Source organism: Saccopteryx bilineata, chromosome 1 (assembly GCF_036850765.1).
Source record: "Saccopteryx bilineata isolate mSacBil1 chromosome 1, mSacBil1_pri_phased_curated, whole genome shotgun sequence".
NCBI classification, from domain to species: Eukaryota; Metazoa; Chordata; class Mammalia; order Chiroptera; family Emballonuridae; genus Saccopteryx; species Saccopteryx bilineata.
Window position 1 is genome coordinate 380,780,052 of NC_089490.1, and position 22,405 is coordinate 380,802,456.

General features: G+C 47.3%; 1 protein-coding gene across 5 annotated transcripts in view; it reads left to right on the forward strand.

Moving 5' to 3' along the window:
• PRR5L (proline rich 5 like) overlaps positions 1–22,405 on the forward strand; it is a 123,515-nt gene that overhangs the window by 48,696 nt on the left and 52,414 nt on the right. Inside the window, exon 1 of one of the 5 annotated variants that reach the window (XM_066251287.1) lies at positions 5,222–5,491. The exons of 1 other annotated variant lie outside the window; for it this stretch is intronic. The gene's annotated coding sequence lies outside the window, so the exon portion shown is untranslated. Of the gene's footprint in view, positions 1–5,221; positions 5,535–15,555; positions 15,630–22,405 lie in introns of those variants that run through there. 3 more of the 5 variants (XM_066251286.1, XM_066251293.1, XM_066251294.1) reach the window with 3 other exon arrangements.

Consider the following 22,405-nt stretch of genomic DNA (forward strand, 5'->3'; position numbering starts at 1 on the left):
TGAGACAGAGAGAGTCAGAGTGAGGGACAGACAGACACAAAGGGAGAGAGATGAGAAATATCAATTCTTCATTGGGGTTCCTTATTTGTCCATTGATTTCTATATGTGCCTTGACCGGGGGGCTACAGCAGACCCAGTGTCCCCTTGCTGTAGCCAGCAGACCTTGGGTCCAAGCTGGTGAGCTTTTGCTCAAACCTGATGGGCCCGCGCTCAAGCTGGCGATCTCTGGGTCTCGAACCCGGTTACTTCGCACCCCAGTCTGACACTCTATCCACTGTGCCACCGCCTGGTCAGGCCAGAGGGATTTTTCTAATGCAGAAATCAGCCACACAACCTCCTATCCCAAACCCTTTGACTTCTTCCCACCGTGACTATGCTTTTACCATGACTTAGCATGTCTCCTGTGAGCTGACCCTGAACTAGTTCTTGAATCTCATCTTGTTCCCCTTTCCAGCGGTTTGCTATCATCAACCCTTCGGGCCTTCTTTTTACACCTCTAACTTACCACGCTTCTCCTTGACTCAAGGCCTCTGTACTGGCCATTTATTCTGTTTGGAATGACCTCCTGTTCCTAAGGAGTGACTCTGTTCTTTATTTAAATCTCAACTCCAAATCTGTCTTCTCCAATGACTTTAAATAGAGCCCTTTTCTTCTCCCTCCAGTAACCCAAGGGTTCTACATTATCCTGGTCACAGCTTGGACCGGTGTTTCAAATGCTCTCCTTAATGTGTTTGTCTCCATGTGTTTATTGTCTTCTGCTCCCTGATGGTTGAGACTCTGTGTTGTTCACTGTGGCACTTCCCGTACTTCACACCAAGAAGCAACCAGTCAATATTTGTCAGCCAACTGACTGACTTCGAATTGTGGAAAGGAACAACAGAAATCTGAATAACACAGGGGGAATTAGTGTAGGATTGCTAAAATTCTTTTCACTTTGAAGATTTGCTCATTCAAGGCGTTCTTAAAAGGCAATCAGATCGAATTAAATACCAGCCTCTTGAAAGTAGGTGACAGACACTTCCCAATAGCAAAGCCAGAAAAGAGAGTAAAAACCAACATCCTGGAAATACCCCTTGGCTATCAAGAAAAGGATGAAAAACTATATTTTTGTTTCTGTCACCCAACATTTTTCCAAAAACAAAAACCCACTTCAAGGTTCTCAATTTTTCTACTGTGGAACTTAAGAAGAGGGCTAGGAGGAAGGTAAACTATTTCATTTGTGCATTAAGTTTTCCTGCAGTACCAAAAGTCACTGAATTTACACCCTGGTGTTAGATCAGAGGCTGAGCTCATTTCTTAAATGGTCCTCCTGTTTTTATGGATGGTGCAATACTGTTGATGTATAGTGAGTGCTTATGCAAGTTCTATATCTAGATTAGTATTTCTCATGAATAACTACATTAACTTATTTTATGACTGGAGCTTGGACGACCTGAAAATCTGTGTGTTTTCACACTGCACAGGCCCAGGGGACCTACCTGCACTCCTCACAACCTCTGCACAAGGCATCGGCTGAGGATCTTTCCGGGGCCTCTGTTGTTCCATCTATATAAAGGAGATAACTTATGGAAGGGTATGAGTCCTTCCTTCACTGGAATAGTTTTTTGGACAAGGCATAAGACACTGAAGTGTCATGGAAGGAGGTCCAAACCGGAGTCCAGACCTTGAACACCTTACTTCTGCTGACATTTATTTCTTGTCTGTTCTACAGATCTCGAAAGCATTGAATGGTGTAATTCTGTAAAACGGACGTGACTTTCACTATTATTCAGAGATGAAAGTAGTTAATCAGACCAAGAGGGAGTATAGTGTAGTTCAAGAGCACTGAATTGGGATGAGGGATCCCTGCCCCGTTCTTTCTTGTTTGTGTATAACTTTGGACAAGCACCTAACCCTTCCCAAACAGTCTGATAAGACTGGGGGTAGAAATGTGCCCCCAGGATGTGATGGGCAGGGATTGTTAGAGGAACAAAGGAGAAGCAGAACCAGCTTGTGGAAGAGCAGGAAGTGGATGGTGGTTTGGAACCCAAGGCACCCATAGGGCAGGCCTCTGCTTATTCTCACGTTCTTGATGCTCACTGGCTTCCATTTTCACCCCACAGCTTCCGTTACTTCAAGTAGTGTCCGAATTATGTGAGTCCGAGCACATTTCGGTTAAAAAAGCTTATTGCTATGCAGCTGGGGAGGAAAATGGCATAAAGCCATGCCATCCCAGAGCATAATTTCTGCTTACTCATACCTCTGGCCCCTCCTAATAGTTGCCAGCATCCCTTCTTTAGCTGCATCAGGTGGCAGGGACACGGTGAGCAGGCTGGGAACAAAAGAAGCAGTGAGCAGGGAGTGCCCGGGCTTGTGGCAAACTGGAAATTGCACGCCCTGTCTCCAGGGGAGAGAAGTGCTTCAGTCCCAGCTACCTGTGGCTGGGAGGGCCTGCCGCACAATCAACGCCGGGTTTCCAGATTTTTCAAGGCAAGCTGAAAATCCATATTTTTGCGTGAAGTTTTCTGATTTTTACATGTAAGCAATTATTTTTTTAAAATGTTGACACAGGAGGGACCAAACAATAAACATTGAATATACACCTCAGTCAGCCAATCTGCTAGTGTCTAGAGTTCGAATAAAGTCATGACCTTTCAGCTTTTGTCCTGGATACTAGCTACAGAGTGTGTGTGTGTGTGTGTGTGTGTGTGTGTGTGTGTGTGTGTATGTTCACATTTCTGAAATGGAATCTGATTGGCTCAGTGTAACTTTTTCATGTAGGAGTTTGTCATAAATTTTGGCTGCATTTGGGTCAGGTGCTTTCCCTTGGTTTTAAAAGGGGCTGCCTAAGGCCAGCCCTTTCATCAGGGACCTTGACTGGGCCAACTTCCATTTCAGAGGCTTTGGCATGGTAAGCTATATACCTGATATGTCTAATTATGACCTAATTTCCTCTTTCATAAATGAATGTTTAAATAGAGTATACTGTTTGTCCTAAAAATAATTCTGTTTCTTAATAAGAAAAGGCGATGTTCGAGTGACATTTAGGTAGAATTTTGGTAAAATTTTAGGTGGTGACAAGTACAATATATTAATCACCCTTTGGTCATCGTTCTGATTTACACCAAAATATTGGCTACTTCTTATTTTAAGAAAATTCTGTTTACACACTTAGCAACCTCTAGGGTTGGAAGAGACTTTAACCTCTTTACGCCTTTCTTCTAGTCCCTGAATACTCTTATTTGGCACCCCTCACCCCCAGCTGGCATCACATGCATTGTGACCCTTCTCTTTGCCAGGCAGTGTATGACTGCCAGAGGGAGCCTCTTTCATCCTAGGATGGGCCCGGGATTATGTTTTAGTTGTTTTTTTAATTGCACAGTGCCCAACCCACCATAAGCACTCCGTACAGCATAAATCTGCTAAACAAATCTACTTACCCTTCACTGACATAATATTTACTGGGTGCACAGGGTATGCCAGGCACTGTTCTAGAATTTTGGGCAACATCAGTAAACAGAACAAATCCATGTTTTTGCAGAGCTGAGCTGGCTAGAAGTAAGAGTTGTTGGGAGAGAGATAATGCATTTAAAAAAACAAAACAAGTAAATTATATAATATGTGACAAGTGATAGATGCAATGGAAAAAGGAAAAGTAGAGTTGAATGAGAGGAGTGGTTACAATTTTAAAGAGACCCTGAACCTTACTAAATAAAGATTTAAAGAGATGAGGGATTTTGCAATACAGAATCCATGTTCCCAAATCAGTCTTCCTGGAGCCTTGTAGAAATAGCTTCCTTTTCACCTCTCAGATATGCGGGATAATTATAGTAATAATAGTTGTCTAATCCCAGCAGAGATTGTAAGAACTTTATCTGTATAAATGCATCAAATCCTCATAACAACCTTAAGCGATCGCTACTGCAGTTGTTTCCATTTTCGTGGTTGCAAACTGAAGCACAGCAAAATGAAGTCAGTTGGCTCTTATCCTGCAGCTAGTAAGAGAAGGTTGTGGTACACAAGGCCTGGACCGCTGGCTCCAAGCTTTTGCTCGTAAGCTCTAGGCACAGCTGCTCAAGGGTGTAGCTCAAATCCCCTCCCAGATCACTGCCCCTTCATGCTTTTCTTTCCTGGGCACGTGCCTGGGGCCAAGTCCCTTTCTGTGATTCCTGGGATAAGACTTAGAGTCTCTCCATCATCCTGGGGCTTGTACTGAGAGTGTTTTAGCTTTCACTAATGTCACAGGAAAGTGAGACACCCAGAGTTTCATCAGTTTCCCCCGCCCCTTTGAGCACACCCTGACCAGCAACCCTTACATAGGACCTGTAAGGTCTCAGTGGTCAAAATAAACATGTTTTTTTTTTCTTCTCAGTTTTGACTTTAAAAAGACACATCTTTTCTTCTGCAAATGTCACTGTGGTTTCAAAGCCTAAGTGTGATGTGTTAGCAAGCGGGCATCATTTTAAAAGTATTTCCTGCTCAGCCATAGGGTGAAATTATGCAACCCAGTGAGTCCCAAAAACAGCTGCATCACATTCTTAACACCTGCAAAAAAAAAAAAAAGTTTTGAAAATAATTTTACATTGTTTTTAGCTTGGGGATTGGTTGGTTTTTCTGTGTTTCAAACTCTGAAGGACTGTCCAATCCACAAAAACTTTGGTTGGAAAAAGAATTTAGAAGCTTTAAAAAAGTTTTGCAAATCTAAAGGAGAGACTTAACTGAAATTGTATTTTCACGAATGCACTTAAAACAACTTCTGGAATGGGCGAGGGAACTGTTCCTTAAAACCATCAAAGTCCCAGGCTCTAGTTCTCCAGTGAACCTTAGAATCACCCCTTGGCTTCTTCTCGGTAGCGTTTCCCGTCCTGGGGGGTGGTGGGAGGGGGGGATCCTGTACTGGATGTGGGGGTATCTCTTCATGTGTGAGGGAAACTCAGCACCGAGCTCCCTTGACCTGTTGCATCCTTCCGGGCTTTTCAAGTTAAAGAGTTGGATTTCCTGAAGTTGCTGAACTGGATGTAAGTGCAGGCCCCCCCCCCCCCCCCCCCACACACACACACAGTCGGTGAGACTTGTTGCTTGTTGCTGGGGAGGAATGGGATGGAGGGAGGTGGGGGCCCTTGGAAAGAAACTGAAGCGATGAACACAGGGCAGGAAAAGGGGGGGGAGGAAGAGGAGGAAGAGGAGGAAGAGGAGGAGGAGGAGGAGGAGGGGGGGGAGGAGGGGGAGGAGGGGGAGGAGGGCGCAAGATGAGAGAAGAGGGAAACGTGTCACCAGTCCGGCTCTGGGAGCTCCGCAGCCGCCTGGTTTGTTGACTCGCGTTGGATAAGGCTTGAGGCTGGACGAGACCCGGCGGCCGGCAGAGCTGGGAGAGGACCGAGGAGGCAGAGCTGGGCAGAGCGCGGCGGGTAGAGCCATCCCCGGGGCTCATTTCTCTCGGGTGAGAAAACTTTCTCGGGAAGACGGGAAACTTTTTCCTGGGCGCGCAGTCAAGGGAGGAGGCGAGCTGCGGGTATGCACGACTCTAAGTGACTCTCTCCCGGGACCCTGAGGGGGTGAGTGGGGAAGTCTCCGGGGGCGGAGGGCAGAGTCGCTGGCCCAGCAGTGGCACAGGATTGAGAACAAAATCGTGGGGTATGCCGGACACAGTCCGGTGGGGCACGGGAAAAGGGGGCTTGGAGAAAGCGTCACATTTGGGGCAACCGGCTGGGGAATCCCGGCAATGCTGAGGACCCTCGCATCGGACGCTGCCCAGGCATAAAGGACCCTGGGGGAGGGGCAAAGGCGCGCTCCGCGACTGCGATTTAGGGTGGGCAGGCACCAACGTGGGCTGGGATGCAGGATGCCGCCGATCGTGGGACCCATGCTGCCAACATATCGAAAAAGAAAGTTTGCTTGTTTCTCATTATCCCATCGGCCTGTGGGGCAGGAGCTGTCCCACTCGGCGCGGGCGATTCGGCGCCCCGAAACAGCACATCTTTTCCTGCCATTCCCTTTTTCCGGAGGGAGGCGTGGGAGGGGAGGGCAGGGAAGGCAGCGGCTTTGTCCCGCGCGCCGCTGGACGGGCGCCGACTGGGGGCCGGGCGCAGCCCGCGGGAGACTGGGCTGGGGCCAGCGGCTCTGGCGCCGGCAGCATCCCCGGTCGCTTCATCTTCCCCGCCCGCCCTCCATTTGGCTAGGCTTTTCCCTGCGCGCCTACTGTGCGCGCGTGGCGTGCTCACTACGCACAGGGGGCGCTCGGGATCCCCAGCCCGCGCAGCTCCGATCCTCCCTACCCAGTAGGGGAGGCCGCCTTGGGTCAGAACCAGCTGTGCACTTACAAATTGTGCTTCAGGAATCGGATCTGGGGTGCCTCTCTGGTCGCAGTGGGGGTTTCCCCTGTTCTACCCGGCCCCTGCCCTCGGTCACATGCCGCCGCCTCTTCCCCCGCGGTGCCAGGAGCCCGCGTTTTGTTCGTCAGCAGTAAGGCGGTATTTATAGATGCACTGCAATCCTGCGGTATGCAAGGTTTCAATTACTGCGATGCGCCCCACAAGACCGACGGCTCACGCGCGGGGCTCAGCGGCATGTCTGCTCCGAGGATCCGCACAGAGAAAGCTCTGCGCTGGAGTCTCTAAGCATCCTTGCTGGGGCACAGTTCTGGACCAAGACGCTAAAGGTCCAGATTGTCTCCATCCTCTAACCTCGCCTCCCACCCCAAAGTGTGCTCGCTGATCAAGCCCTGGAGACTAACCCTTTGACCTACCTTTGGTGATCCTGACCACCCTGCGGCGCAGACTTGACATTTCATTGGCCTACATGTTGCAAAATGTCACAATGCTGTGCTGCAGTAAATTGTTCTGAGGTGGAAGGCTGTATTATTGACAACGTGCAGCAGCAAATGAGTCAGGAAGGGAAATGGAGCTTGCAGAAAGTAATTCAGCAACATTTTAAATGTAACTGGTGGTGAGGTTTCCCAGTGCGACTGAGAATGGTGTAGCGCTCCTCTGTGGAACCTGGCTGGCCTGTCTTCTCTGCTTGCAGGATTGAGTTCTAGAATCTGACTTAAGGTGCTGTGCAGAGCATAGAACATAGCAGAAAAGGGAAACAATGCTTGGTCAATTCACGAAGTTGTCTTCAGTTTTTGCAACCCTAACCATTTTCATTTCAGTACTTTATTGATGCTTCTAACAGCTAGAATCATTAATAGTGTACAAAAGAAAGGCATTAGAGATGAGTTAGTCCAACTGGCTTATTTCTCAAGGGTTCAGTTTTGACTGGTTTGTTTCTTGATGAGGATACCTCATTTCTTTCATATCCAGAGAGTCATAGATGTATATTTATTTCAGTAAGTAGGATTTCTATAATGATCTGTGTTTCAACATTACAAAAATGTCCCCTATTTTGAAAAAACGTCTAGCCCTGACCTGAGTAGCTCAGTTGGTTGGAGCATCATCCTAATACACCAGGGTTGTAAATTCGATCCCTTGCTCAGGGCACACACAAGAATCAACCAATGCATGCATAAATAAGTGGGACAACCAATTGATGTTTCTCTCTTTCCTTCCTGCCTCCCTAAAATCAGTCCATAAATAACATTTACAAAAAGGTCCAGAGTCACACACACAGGAGTGGAGCTGAGAACGGGTTCCTGATCTGTTGCTCCAGGTTTATGGTGTCAGCCTGCACTGAAGCCGTCTTTCTCTCCATTCACTTCCTCTGCTGTCCATCAGATTATAGTTAACCTGGTGGCTTCTTTCTCTCTCTCTCTCTGTTTTAATGTCACATAATACACAGAGTGGCTAAAGGATTGAAAAAAAAAATCCTAATCTTATCTTTAGAACCCGGTTATACCGCTATGTGAAAATTTCATGCTGGTAATCCAGACCTAAATGTCATAACCTTTTTTGTTTATTGATGATGTATGTGCAATATTTAAATCATCAATAGAAAGTGGTATTTAGTAAAGACTTCGTATGTTTCTTAAGTGTTTCTCTAACCTAAGGATTTGTGGGATGCATGTGTATATCCCTGTGGTTATTCCTTTTGTACTGCTCTTGTGCAAGGTAAAATATACCCAGATCTTTTTGGAATTGTAGCTTTTTTCCTTTTAATCATTTTTTTTTTTTTGCAGAGCTAGATTAATAAAGAATTGATTTGACAAAGATAACTTGAGCCCCTCTGAAAGTTCCCTGCTGTGTCTAAGGGCTGTCATTAAAAGTTTGTTCCCTAGAGTTGCCTATCTATATGCAGAATGTAAAAGTGTTTGTTAAAAGCAATCGTTTGTTAATGATAGAAGCAAGTGATCGTTTATTAACAGATCAGTGTGAGTTAATATCTCCCACTGCTGAAATTTGGGAATCAAATATTTTATGGGGGATATGATTAGGAATTTGGGGACAGAGAGAGTGGTACCCTGTTAAGCAGAAGGCACTGTTTTACTAGGGAAGATTGCACTGTGGAGCCGAGGAGGAGGATGGGAGTGTAGATGACGCAGGGTGATGATGAGGCATTAGAGGTGAACTTGAGTTAATTCGTGTTTTTGTTAAAGGCTGGGGAATCTAACATTTCCTTTGAAACTTGAACAGCTAAAAGAGCCAACTTATGTATTGGGCAAATTCTGTGAGCCAGGTACACCCACGGTAATGTTGTTTGAGCCTTCCAACAGCCCAAGTAGGTAGATATCTCGTCCTTCATTTTATTTTTATTTTTAGTGTGAGGAAGGTCCTTTATTTTAAGATGTGAAAGTGGAGGCTTCCAGAAGTAATTACTTTCCTGATGTCACACAACCATTAACTTAAGCTCCTTGTTCTTTCCATTACATTTGATTTCTAACCTTGAAGGCCTTCCACGAAGAACCCAGGGTCGCATGTACTCAAGAAGGTCCTAGTGATTCATGTGGAAGTTTCTGGATCGGAAGCTGACATCAGAACAGTGCGGGAACTCTAACATGAGGGGACGGGAGGTGGGTGAACAGTGGAGGAACTGAAGGGACAGTCTTGACAATTCTCACGGTCCTTATTCCACGAAAGAAGGAGATCCTGTGAATATAGTGAGTCACTAGCATGGATCTGGCCGGGGACGCTGTCACATGGCCCAGAGAGACCTGGTGACTGGTGTGCCAGATGCGGTGCCCAGAGGGGAAGAGTGGGGGAGGAAGTACCCTGACTTCCCTTCTGTTGTGAAGATGCCGGATAGAATCCTCAGGTTATAATCTGGTGTAGATTAGGGAGCCCGTGACACCTGTTTTCATTTTAATTGGACTTGGCCCTTTCAGGTAACACTTGACGGTTATTCTCTTTAAATATTCTTTTCTTCTGCTTTGCCAGTTTATGGCCTTTGCAGAGCAATTCTTGCATTTTATTTGAAGGAATGGGGGGAGGGGAAGAGAGAGAGAGAGAAAGCAAAGGTTAGTGATTATCTAAATTAGATTAAGTTTTGTCTAACAGGGTTTAAAGAAATACTGTACACTCTCTAATTACCATCAACTAGGAATTTAAACGGTCTATTAAATTTGACTTTGTTTTTAAACCCTCAATCGTTCCATCTCTAACATACTCTGGGGTTTTGAAGCCTTTTTTTACTCTTCAAATGTGTAGAAGATATTCTCTGCCTCTCCCCCATCCCCACCCCATTCTTTAAAAAAAATTATATTTCTGTAGCAAGATAAATATTATATATACAATTATATATACTAGTTCCACTGAAAAGCAGAAGCGCACAGCCAGGTTCTACAGGAGCATGCCAGTTCACCAAGTTCTTTGTCAGAAATTTAAGGGCACCTGGATACCTGTGTGAAGCTTTTTGGATAGAGTACAGCTTTTTTTTCCCCCCACTCTGTAGTAAAAGGATAGGACTACAGTGAAAGTCAGCCACCTTTACTCTGTGTGTGAGCTTTGAAAAAAATAAAATAAAATAAATAACGCCATCCGCATTAAAGTGGACGGCATGTGCGCTTTGGGGGATGGGACTGGGCTGAGACCAGTTGAGACATCAAGGGTGCACACCCTAAGGGCCTGACCCAGAGAGAGTGTCTGCTTGCCTGACCCTGTTCTTGGCCCTGGTGTGCTGATGGGTCACCTGTGCCCACGAGGGTTTTGGAGAGCAATGGAACTCAGCAGAAGATCTTTCTCTCCCTTTTTTGACTGGGGCCTATGGGAGAACTTGGTCAACACCTACCCATGCCCCTTCAAACAACCTTCCAGCCTTATTTGTTCCATTTATTTTGCATATAACCATGTGCTACATAAGAGCATGCATTTACCTCTCTAGACTTTCATTCTCGCTCCCTCTCCTCCATGTCGGGGTGTAGAGGTTTCTGTCACGTACCCATCGTGTTCCAGTTTCACTTTAGCTACTTGGCAAATGCCAGGGACACCGCTGGTTTCCTGCTCCTCTCCTCACTGGTTCCAGAACGTTCCCCAACTTTGTGGATTCTTTTTGACACAGGCTGGGTTTCTGTTGAAGGCGTCTGTGTCAGCAGTTAGGTTTCTAGCAAAGACCAGGATTAAGGGGCCGCTTTGGGCTCCCTCCGCTGTTCGGGAACCAGACAGTATGTCAGCCGAAGCTTGGCCTGCGCGATACCTGAGAGAATTTGTTTGTCTTTTCCGCAAGGGCTGGGGCAGGACTCCAGCAAGGGTGTGAGGTGTGCGTGTCTGCATTCTTCTGAACTCAGCTGCCTCAAACCCTGCGCAGCCTGCTCACCACCTCCGTGCGTCAACCCTCTGTGTAAACCCTTTTGCGTGTGCAGCTCAATCTAAATGCTGCTGTGGAGCTGGCTGGGGACCACTCCCCGATGTCTTTGGGGGAGACCACGTCAGCTGCTGCCGTCATTTGGAGAACTGTGCTCCGATGAGCCGGCTGCCGGACCACTTTCACTGTGAAATACCTGGAGGCAGAGTTAGTGGGAAGCCCTAGTAATCCTTTGTGGTGTTCTGAGATCATTTAAAAGAAACAACAACCAAACAACTCTAACCAACAGGACAGTCAGTTCCTTTAAGGCTTCACAAAAGTCCCTGTAACATCCAAAGGTTGGTATCAACTTTGCAGAGAGGAGAGTTGTTGAGAGAGAGTTTGGGTGTTGGTCCCAGGTGGCATTTCGGAGACAACACAAGTCAGGGGATGAGATCCGGAATCTGATCCTGGCTCTGCCAACAGCGAGCTGTGGGGCCAGGGGCAAATGGATGGGTTCTTCTGGGGTCTCAGTTTTCCTGTTTACAAAATGATGACACTGGCCTACTGCTAAAGTTCCTTTCTGTTCTGAAATTCTGTGACGGCCCAGGAGGCATGGTCTAGAGCAGTGGTCCAGTTGCATATAAATCACTTTGGGATCTTGTTAAACCAAGAATCTGATTCAGTGGCTCTGGGTTGGGGCCTGAATTTTATTTTATTTTTTTAAGCAAGCAAAAGAGAGAAACAAAGACACAGAGGAGAGGGACAGACGGGGACAGACAGACGGGGACAGACAGACAGGGAGGGAGTTGAGAAGCTTTAACTCATAGTTGCATCACTTTAGTTGCTCATTGATTGCTTTCTCATACGTGCCTTGACTCGGGGACTCCAGCTGAGCCAGTGTCCCCTTGCTCAAGCCAGCAACCTTGGGCACAAGCCAGGGACCTTGGACTTCAAGCCAGGGACCTAATGGGCTCAAGCCAGAGACCATGGGATCATGTCTATGATCCTATGCTCAAGCCGGTGACCCGGCACTCAAGCTGGTGACCCGGCACTCAAGCTGGTGAGCCCATGCTCAAACCAGATGAGCCTGTGCTCAAGGTGGCGACCCTGGGGTTTCGAACCTCCATCCTCAGCATCCCGCCCAGGTTGACATGCTGTCTACTGCGCCACCACCTGGTCAGGTCGGGGCATGAATTTTTAACAAGCCCCAAGGTGATGTTAATTCTGCTGATTCTTAGATCACAGTTTAAGAATCCTGGCTTTGGAGTCTAGATTAAAGTTTCTCAGCCTCAGCTGTAATGACATTACCGGCTGGATAATTTGTGATGGGGGCTTCCTGTGCTTTGTAGGCTGTTTTACAGAGTCCCAGCCCTTACCTGCAAGATGCCTGTAGCATCATCCATCCCACTTCCCACAATTAAGACAACCCAGAAAGCCTGGAGTCATTGCTGAATGCCTCCTGAGGGAAGTGTGTGTGTGTGTGTGTGTGTGTGGGGGGTGCACAGGACACAAAATCTCCCTGGTGGAGAACAGTGGTCTAGACCAGTGTTTCCAAGCCTGGTTCTACATCAGAATTGGAAGGTTAAAACTAGGGGGGCTGGTCCACTGGGGAGGGGGAAAGCCTATTTTCAGTCTCCCTTGGCAACGGGCAGGTCGGTATAACCCCCCCCCCCCACCACCACCACCACTAGGCCAGACCGGAGGGAAGGCCAGCTGGACTGCCTTATCCCGTGTGAGAGAGCAGACGGGCTAAACCCCTTCCCGGGTCTGTGAGTTAGCACTGGGAGGGCCAAACCGCAAACACAAGGCTGGCGTGTTCCAAAAGGAAAATGGACCTAAAACGCCTGGGTGCCGCTGGTGGAGACAGAGGAAGCTGTGTCAGCCCCAGGGGAGGCATGGAGCAGGCAGGGTGTATACAGGTTAGCCAGGGGTCTTGGAGAAGGCGGGACCTCGCTGCCTCGACAGGTACAAGGTAGTATTTCTTCGTGTGTGGAATGGAGTGGCGGCAAGCTCCTCCACGTTGTTTACATCCCGGCTCAGCCGCTTACCATCAGCAGCAGTTGTAAAAAGCAGTCCTGGGCTGGTTCGAAGGTCCCAGGCCAGAGCTTCAAGCCTGCCAGTACCCTTCTCCCAGGGTTTTGCACTGCCCTCTGGATGGCGGCTGACCTCTCAAGGATCACTTAGAAGATGTCCAGGAACTACAGTAACCTGGAGTGCTTCTCTTTGGAATTTTGGAAAAGTACAAGTTCTAGATTGGAGTCCTAGTGCTGTCCCTCCATCGCTGTGGGACCAGAGCTTACCTGCTGTGATCTAGAAATCCTTCACTTCTAAAATAGGGGTAATAATGATGCCTGCTTCTTAGGAGTGTTGGGGAGATCGGATGAGAGTGACTTGATCATGAGCTTTGGAAATGATAAAGTACTGTGCAGAGGTTCGAGGTGATTGTTATACCACAGGCCTCTGGGGTTTTTAATTCATTGGTTTAGTGACTTTGTTTATTTTTCCCAGGACTGGATTCCTCTTCCCGCCGGCCTGCCTCAGTGACCTCCCCACTGTTCTTCCTCACCCCCCCCTCCCCAGCACGGCACTTACAAGTTGTGCACTGTTTCCTGGAGTCCCTCTAACCCAAGGGCCTCAGATGGGCAGCCTGTGGGCCCAGCTGTGGCACCAGCCCTGTTTTGTTTGCTTTGAATGGTGTTTTTAGTGTGCTGCACTCTGCCCTCTGCCCTGCAGCCGTGGTTGTATTTCACAGACACCACCCACTAGGCATCGAGTTTGCCGTCCCTGCTTTTGGCCTTCCTGTCTTTCTCTTTAATCACCACCTGTTATTCTTCCCTTTTCTTCATTATTGGTAGGATGGTATCTGGCTCATCTTGGTGTCCAGGGCAGTAGGCACTCAGCACACTCAGTAGATACTCTTTTTTTTTTTTTCTTTTCCAAGTGGGAAGAGGAGTGATAGAGAGATAGACTCTTGCATGTGCCCCGGCCAGGGTCCACCCTGCAACCCCCACCTGGGACCAATGCTCTGCCCATCTGGGGCCATGCTCGAGGTATTTTTAGCACCTGAAGCAGAGGCTCCACAGAGCCATCCTCAGGGCCTGGGGCCAAAGTGCTCAAACCAATCTAGCCCTGGCTGGAGGAGGAGAAGAGAGTGAGAAGGGTGTGTGTGTGTGGGGGGGGGGAGAAGCAGATGGTCGCTTCTTCTGTGTGCCCTGACTGGGAATCGAACCCGGGACATCCACATGCAGGCCAACACTCTACCACTGAGCCAACTGGCCAAGGCAGATATTATTTGAAATGAAATCCTGTCCTTTCCTGTCACAGATGAAAAAAGCATATTTGTTGAGATCTACCTTGGGAAAGCTTGTTTTGCCTCCCAGCATTCCCCTTCCCATCTCTGATGTTCACGTTCTTTAGCAGAAAATGGAGAGCTTGCATTTTTCAGTTGACCTCTCATTAGTTTTGCCTTGTAACTCGAGGAGCTGCCTTGACCTTTCTGACTCAGTCTTGTTCCAGCTGCCCATCTTCAGTTACAGCCGTTGGTGTGCAGTTGCATTTATAACATGACTTTTGACTATTTCCTGTGAGCCCTGAGCCCCTGGGGGTAGGGGTGCCGATACTCCGGTTCTCCTTTGCCCTTAGGGCTTCCTCTCCTTAGATTCCAGTGCACAGCGGACCTTCCAACGTCTGGTGTTGAATGGACTTGAGTTGAACCCATGACCTCCTCTATTCAGCTGTTTGACCCCTTGTTTAAGGCATTTATACCTGACTACATGACATGGGTTGAAGTTTTCTTTCCTGTCATCTTCTTTTCCTATGAAAAAGCATTTCATCCTGTTCCCGCAATTGAGAGAGTGCAGCTAATTTTTAATAAGTAGCACATGTTAGTCTAGAGCACACGTCCCTGTAGTTGAACTCTTGTTGGCTGCCAGACAGTAGCTTCTGACTGCCCTGTCCCCCACCAGCGTGTTATATATGTTCCACGTCAGAGATGCAATTACCCACATAATGGTCAGTCAAGCTCCCTCTTGCTGTGTCTAGACTCTTTGGTTTATCATCTGGCATAGGCCCCGCCCAGTCACCTGGATGGCATTTATGGGCCACACCCAAACAATTTGCACTCCAAGAAACTTGACACTTCAAAGTGGGATTTGTAGATGAGTAAATAAGATGTGTGATTATTTCCCACAGTTTTGCTTGACTGGTACCAAACAGGGGTGATTACACAGTGGTTTGTAGGCCAGGGTGGTGACGATGATGTGACAAAACAATTCCTGCTGGTCGGGTCCATAGTGCTGGTGCTCTGAGTCCTGTGGACACTCAGACCCTTGAGGTCACGTCCTGGTTGTGCCAGCGTTTACTACTGCACAAGTTCGGACTTCCAGACTCTTCTGTCTGCACTCCGTGTCCAGTGGAGTGCTGACAAAGTTGTTTCCTTCTTCTTGTGGAGCCTTTTCCATAGTCTCAACTTGACCCTTAACATTTTCCCCTTTGTAGGAGTGAGTGTCTGTCCCTCGGCCGGCTTTTGTCTTGATTTGCCAAGTTGGTCCTCGGTCAAAACAAGCACGCTGGGCTCTGCAGAAGGCCCCTCTCCTCCGACACATTTTGTAGGCTCCACCGATCCACCGACAGACCTAGGGTCCATGTTCAAGAATGCTTAGGTGGGCCCGGGTTCAGTCAGCTGTGAAGGGAGTTTTTCTGGTCCCTCAGCAATGGGAAGACTGTTCTTCCCGGTGGCTTGTGAGTCCATGTTTCATTCTGTCATTCAAGAGTATTTACTGGGCGCTTTTCTGTGTCCAGCACTGCGCTCACAGCAGGACCGTGCAGTGAATGGAGACAAGCGAGGTCTTTGACTTTGAGGAACTCACATGCTATCAGGGCTAGTCAGACAGTGAACAAGTAAACAAACACAATGACTTCAGCTGGCGTGGCAAGTGCTGCGAAGGGACAAAGCCTCCTTCCTGTGAGGGACAGGGCGCGCTCGCTGCCTGGGCAAGGTAAGGAGCTGTTGGTGATGTTCAAGAAGGGAAGCCTGGGGTGGTCTTCAGCTCTCCCCTCTGCATGTGGCAGGCACGAGTGTTGCTTTAACAGAGGTGTTTGGAGCTCAGGCCCTGGAATAAGATAGGATTTGACTCTGGGTTCCTCTTTCCAGGCTTTTGACATTGGCCAGATGCATTGCCAGTCGTGCCTCAGTTTCTTCATCTGCAAAATGGGAATAATAAAACCTACCTCAGTGGGTTTAGGGTAGAAGTGAACTAAGATGACTGATGCTAATGGAGCTTTGGCAGCATGCTGACCATCATGGCCAGTCTTTGACAAGAGATACTATATTATATATAGTATAATATAATTATATATATAATATAAATATAGATAAATATAATAAAATAATATATATTAATATATAATGTATATAATAATAAATATAATAAAACAGTCATGGTAGGCACTCGATTTGCAAGATAGTCTCATTGCTTCTGAAACTTACTTCTGGTTTGGTTTCCATCCAGTGGGCAGGGCGGGGTGTATGTGGTCAGATCCAGCTTCCTCGGTTGGCTCAGTGGATTCCATTTGCTGTGTGTTTCTGTTAGCTATAGCCCAGATGCTGCTGGCTTTCCTTGTCTGAAATGTGGGTCTGAGTGTATGTGTCACACGAAAGGGAATGGAGGACTCCGTGATGAGCTAAGAGGAGAGAGCTGGTTACTTAGGGGGCTGGCCAACTAGCTGATGTGGTAGGTGGGAGTGGAGACATCAGCGGACAGCTGGTTCTGGGTTTATGCTGTGCTGCCTTGTCTCTCAGACGTGCTCAGGGCTCTCAGGTAGGGGCTGAATGTATGGCTGGTGATGCTCAGAGGTCATCATGGTCATCTGCTAGGCTGAACTCTTAGCTGAGAAGTCGGAAGCCCTAGGGAAGGGAAGGAAATTGTTTGAGTTCACAGTGGCTGGTTTATTCAGGTTTACATTATACCTGGCTTAGGCCCTGGGTAAAGGTATGAGAAGGCTGGTGACCCTAGCCGTGATAGGATACAATAAAGGTCACAAACCTGTATGTCAGGCTCTTACAGTGCTAATCCGCTTGGTGAATCAGTTGCCAACACTAACATGTCAGGTGATTTTGCATTTTTAAGAATCTGGATTTCTGGGCCCTTACTGGTTAGCTCAGTGGTAGAGTGTTGGCCCAGCGTGCAGAAGTCTCAGGTTTGATTCCCAGCCAGAGCACACAGGAGAGGCACCTATCTGCTTCTCCACCCTTCCCCTTCTCCTTTCTCTCTATCTCTCTCTTCCCCTCCCACAGCCAAGGCTTCATTGAACCAAAGTTGGCCTGGGCGCTGAAGATGGCTTCATAGCTTCCATCTCAGGCACTAGAATGGCTCCGGTTGCAATGGAGCAATTCTCTAAATGGGCGGGGCATCACCCCTAGTGGGCATGCTGGGTGGTTCCCAGTCAGGCACATGTGAGAGTCTGTCTCTCTGCCTCTTTGCTTCTCACTTAAGAAAAATACAAAAAATATCTGGATTTCTGGCTTTTCTTAGAAAATGCAGATCTAACAAAACTGAACTTGTATCCTGAGGTGGTGAAAACCAAATTGGACTTAAGAAGTGTCTGCCTCCTATAGCCTGGGCAGGTCTTGCCCACTCTCTGTGATGTGCCAGGCAAGTATCTATTACATGGTGCAAAAAAGTAAAGTAATTGGTTCTTCCTTATAGCTTCTTTTCTTACCAGGGTTTATTTCCTGGCCTATGTGCCCCTTACACAAGGCAGCTCCTTTGTAGAATAAGTGCTGAATAAATAAACTTGGATTGAATGAATGAATGGACTGTAATTGAGAGAGTACTGAACTTGGGATCAGAAGACAGGTTTGAATCCCGACTTCCTCCAAACAGCTGAGTGACTGTGAACAAATCCTATCACCTGTATTTTGGTCTTTCTTTTTTAGGGGGTAAGGGGAGGAGGTGCACTATTGTTCCTACGGACTTGTTGGAGTAAGTAATACATTTCCATATTTCAGAATCTGAAGGTGCAAGAAGGTTTATAGAGAAAAGTCGTCCGCCTGTGTTTCGGCCACCTGGCTCCCTTCTCTATGGGAAACCAATGTTAGTGTCTGGTTCGTCCTTTCAAAGATATTTTTATGCAAATGTAATAAGATACGTAAATGCTTTCTTCATATTTTTTTTCTATGTAGATGGTAGCACAACATGTACAGTCACAATTTAGCATTTAGCTTTTGAGCACACTTGAATTTAGAGTGTCTCCTGGAGAGCAGCGCAACCAGGGTGTGAAGAGTTCTCCCCTTTCTTAGAGCTGCAGGGATGCCAGCACAGGGAACACCCTGGGTCACATGGCCAGTCTCCTGTTGCTGAACATTTAGGTTCTTCCTAACCCATTGCTGGTATAAAGAAGGCTGCAGTAAAATCCCTTGTTATGTAAATCAGTTGACAAGCCTGAGGTCAAATTCCTGGAAGTGGAACTGCTGGGTCAGAGGCAACAGCCCCTGTCATTTTGGTAGGTCTTGTTCAATTTGCCTCTGTAGCAGCTGCCCCACACTGGTCTCCTTCCAGCAATGTGTGAGAGGGCCCGTAGCACCACACCCTGGCTATATGTCACCTTCTGGAGCCGATGATGGTTTAGTGAAGAACATAGTGTTTTATAAAAATATTAATGTTAGCTACAGGTTTTTTTTTTTGTTTTTTTTTTTTTTTTGGCCCCTACGATGGGCCAGGCCATAATCTAGGTCATCTCATTTAATCTTTACGTTAAGAGAAGAATGACACTCGTTTGACACATGAGGAAACTAAGATTCAGAGAGGTTGAGTCATTTACCTGGGTCCCCAGCTAATACATTGTAGAGGCTGGGTTTAAACCTGGGATAATCTGATTTCAGTACCAGGATGTTTTCATATGGTGGAGCCCCATGCCACTTTAGGTGTTGGTGCTCTCAGGTGACCCTTGCTTACAGTTCCTGTGTCCCTCCCAGCAGTAGCACCTCTCACATGGCTGGTTCATTTGCTCATGCATCAAATATCTGTGAATTCCTGCACTGTACTAAGCCCTGGGGATGCGACTGAGAACAAGATCGACATAGTCCCTGCCCTTCTGGACCACACACAGTGATAAGAGATAGTTCTGTAGTCATTTATTGTGGCAGATTGTGAGAGTACAAGAAAGGAGATGAGGGAGGCAGTCTATGGGGCGATGTGACCTAACCAGGGGTAGGGGATGAAGGAGCTCCTCTCTGAACAAGTGAAGGACAAGTGATAAAAGATGTGTGGGTTTGAACCTGGAGAAGTGGGTGGAAAGTATTGCACACAGAGGGCACAGCATGTGCGAAAGTCCTGGGGTAGGGAAGATAGGAAGTTTTAGAAGACATAAAGAAAAGCCAGTGAGCTGGCATGCGGTGGAGGGAGGTGAGGGTGTGAGGATGGGGTTTGGTGATTTATTCCAAAAGCTCTGTGGCATCTTTGAAGGCATTGATGTGAGTGTCACGGGTCCTGGACTATTGGGCTCTTGCCCCAACACCACCACCTGTCACAAGCCACATGACCTTAGCCAATTTGACCTTATAACACTTGGCACTTGTAAAGTCAGTAGCCACGGCCACCATCACAGCCGCCTGGCCCATGCAGGTTCACATTTGATTCGGACAGACGGTAATGAAACAATGGAGCCAAGAACTGGTGGGCCATTAGCTTTAATTCTAGCTTGCACCCGGCGGGTAAGAAATTCACACAGTGGGAAAACACTTCCTTTTCCATTCAGGGCTCCCAAAGCCACTGACTTATCTGAGTTTCCTAGAATCAAAGGTTTCTAGCTCACCAGCCTTATTCACCTCTGTTCCCCATCTCCTTCTCTCTGCACAAACTCTGCACAAACTGGCTTCTACCTCAGCACTTCACCATCTTGGCTGCTTCTCCTGGCCTCCTCCACATGGCCTTTCTCTGCTCTCTCCTCTAATGCTAATCTCAGGAACCGAGAGAGAGCAAGCTCCTGGTCTGTCCCCATTTTATAGTGTAGAAATCAAAACCTTTAATTCAATATACAGACAAGAAAGTCTCTGATACAAAGCCACTTATCTGAGGCATAACAGGATTCCTCATGAGAGTGCACCACCCCACATCATGCAATCAGTCAAGGGTGTGGGGAAAAACTTAGTCTTAAAAGTAAGCCTTAGGCTATAATGACCCAGCCTGCTTACAGCCTGTCCCCCACACCCAATACAAACTCTAAGCGAACAAACATATATATCATATTTAAAAACTTATTTGACCAACTGCACTTCCATTTCTTTCTCTGTAAAATGGGGATAGTAATAGTGTCCTGGAAGTTGTGAAGATCAGACACAGGGCCTTTCATACATTTTGTCTTACACATACAGTATGTGATACATTTTGACTCATAAACATGAGTACACATGTAATATATGTTTCCCTACAATGCAATCGATGCACTCTGCACTCTGATGTTTTCTATCCTAACCTATTTCATTAAAGATTTGTTGTCAAGACTCCCTACCTTCACTTCAAACACACTGAGATCACGCATGTCAGGTGCCTGTTCCACAGTTGGCACTCCTGAAGTGGCGCTATCATTCTCATCATCGTTGTCATTATGAAGATAATTCTGGCTGCAGCTAGAGAGTGCATGGATCGAGTTAAATGACAGTGTCTGAGTCCTGACGGTGCGGAAGGGTACTGGCTCTCTGTGCCTCTGCTCCTGTCCCAGGGAGGAGTTCCACGCCGGGCATCCCGACTGCAGGCGCTCCTGAGCGTGTGTGTGTGTGTGTGTGTGTGTGTGAAATGGGCCATCTCTCTGGCTTCCCTGGGAACTGGCTTTGCCTCATTTTCGGGCGGTCACAGCAGACTGTGCTCAGTTTTCTTTGACTTCTTTGTTATTTACAAGCAGAATGGCTTTTTCCTGGAAGCCTTGTGTCATTATAAGCCGCCCACTTCTTTATTTTAAGTTGTGCCATGATCCTACTTCCCTTTTCAGAGTCAATTTCAGGGTTGGTGCCTTAGAGGAATTCGTTTGCATTTTCCATTAAGAGTACCACCTTCTTCTGCTGGCTGGCCCCGCCTGATGGCTGTGCCCCCTCCCTGTGCCCTGGCCAGTGAAGCCAGGATGAGAAAGCAACACTCCCACTTTCTTTCTCTCCAGCAAACACATTCTGGATCCTGAGCCCTGTGAGGTGAGCCTGGGAGAGGGAGGATGGTGATAAGACCCAATAACCCTTTAACCTCCATAGCACTTTATGAATCTACGACCCCGGCTTTCCAGGTAGTGGAAGCAAACCCTGTAAGCACCAAAAACTTAACCTTTAAATAATTTTAGAAACACATTTTTCTATGTTAACCACATTGGTTGTTCAGAAGAAAACATCTTCCAAAACACTGTGGTTTCTTTAACTCAAACAACAGTAGGCAAAGCAGTTTTTGTGATGATGATGATGATGAAGATGATGGTGATGATGATGATGGTGGTGGTGGTCGTAGTTGTAGCTGAATTGTATCCTCCCAAAATTCATATGTTGAAGACCGAGCCTGCAGCACCTCAGAATGTGACAGTCTTTGCAGACAGAGCCTTTAAAGAGGGGAGTAAGTAGAAACGAAGTCATTAGAGAGGGTTCTAATCCAGCTTCTCTGGTGTCCTTATGAGAAGAGGGAATTTGAACACAGAGAGACACAGCAGGGATGCTCGCACCCAGAGGAAAGGCTATGTGAGGACACAGAGAGAAGGTGGAACCATCTGCAAGCCAAGGCGAGAGGCCTCAGAAGAAGCCAAACCAGCTGATACCTTAAGTTGAGCTTCTAACCTCCTGAACTGTGAGAAAATGCATGCCTGTTGTTTGAGCCTTTCAGTCTTTGGTATTTGGTCATGGCAGCCCTAGAAGACTGAAATAGTGGCAATGGTGGTAATAAAAATAAATAATAGGTCGTGTTTATCAACACTTACTGCACACCAGGACTGTTTTAAGCCTTGGTTGAATCATCCCATGCAACCCCACACCAATCCTAAGTCACCTGCCCAGTTCACACAGCGAGCCTGACTCTAGCACTTGGGCTTGAACCTCCACTGCCTCTGTGTCTAGCGCCTGCGTAGTTCCAGGAATCATGTGAGGCATTTCAAAGACAATCGTTCTTATCTCCACAACAAGTCTCCAAATGAAGAGACTGCAGTTCAGAGTGGACCCAGGCCACACAGTGTGTGTACAGTATTCCTTTCTTGTGGCTGCAATAACAAATTTCCACGGCTTCAGTGGCTTAAAACCAAACTCTATTCTCTCACAGTTCTGGAGGTCAGAATCCAGAATTAAGATGTCACAGGGTCATGTTCCCTCCAGAGGCTCTGGGGGAGAATCTTTTCTTTCTTTCTCCCCCACCCCCCAGCATACCAATTTCTCACTGACTTGGGGAATCTGTTTCTTTTCTCTCCCAGCTTTGGTGGCTGCCAGCACTGCTTGGCTTGGGGGCTGCATCCCCAGCCTCTGCCTCCATTTTGACATTGCCTTCTCCTCTTTGTAAATTTGTGTTTTTGTTTTTCTCCTCTTCTGTCTCCATTCTCCTTCTGCATCCTTCTTACCAGGGTACAAGTGGTTGTATCCTTCCTGGATACTCCAGTGCACAAGCTCCTTCTCTCAAGATCCTTAGCTGAATCACACCTTTTGCCATCTAAGGTAATAGTTAGAGGTTCTGGGGACTAAGATGTGACTATATCTTTGGGGCGCTGGTGTTTTTTCCTCCCACAGTCAGACAGTGTCAGAATGAGCATCGATGCCGGG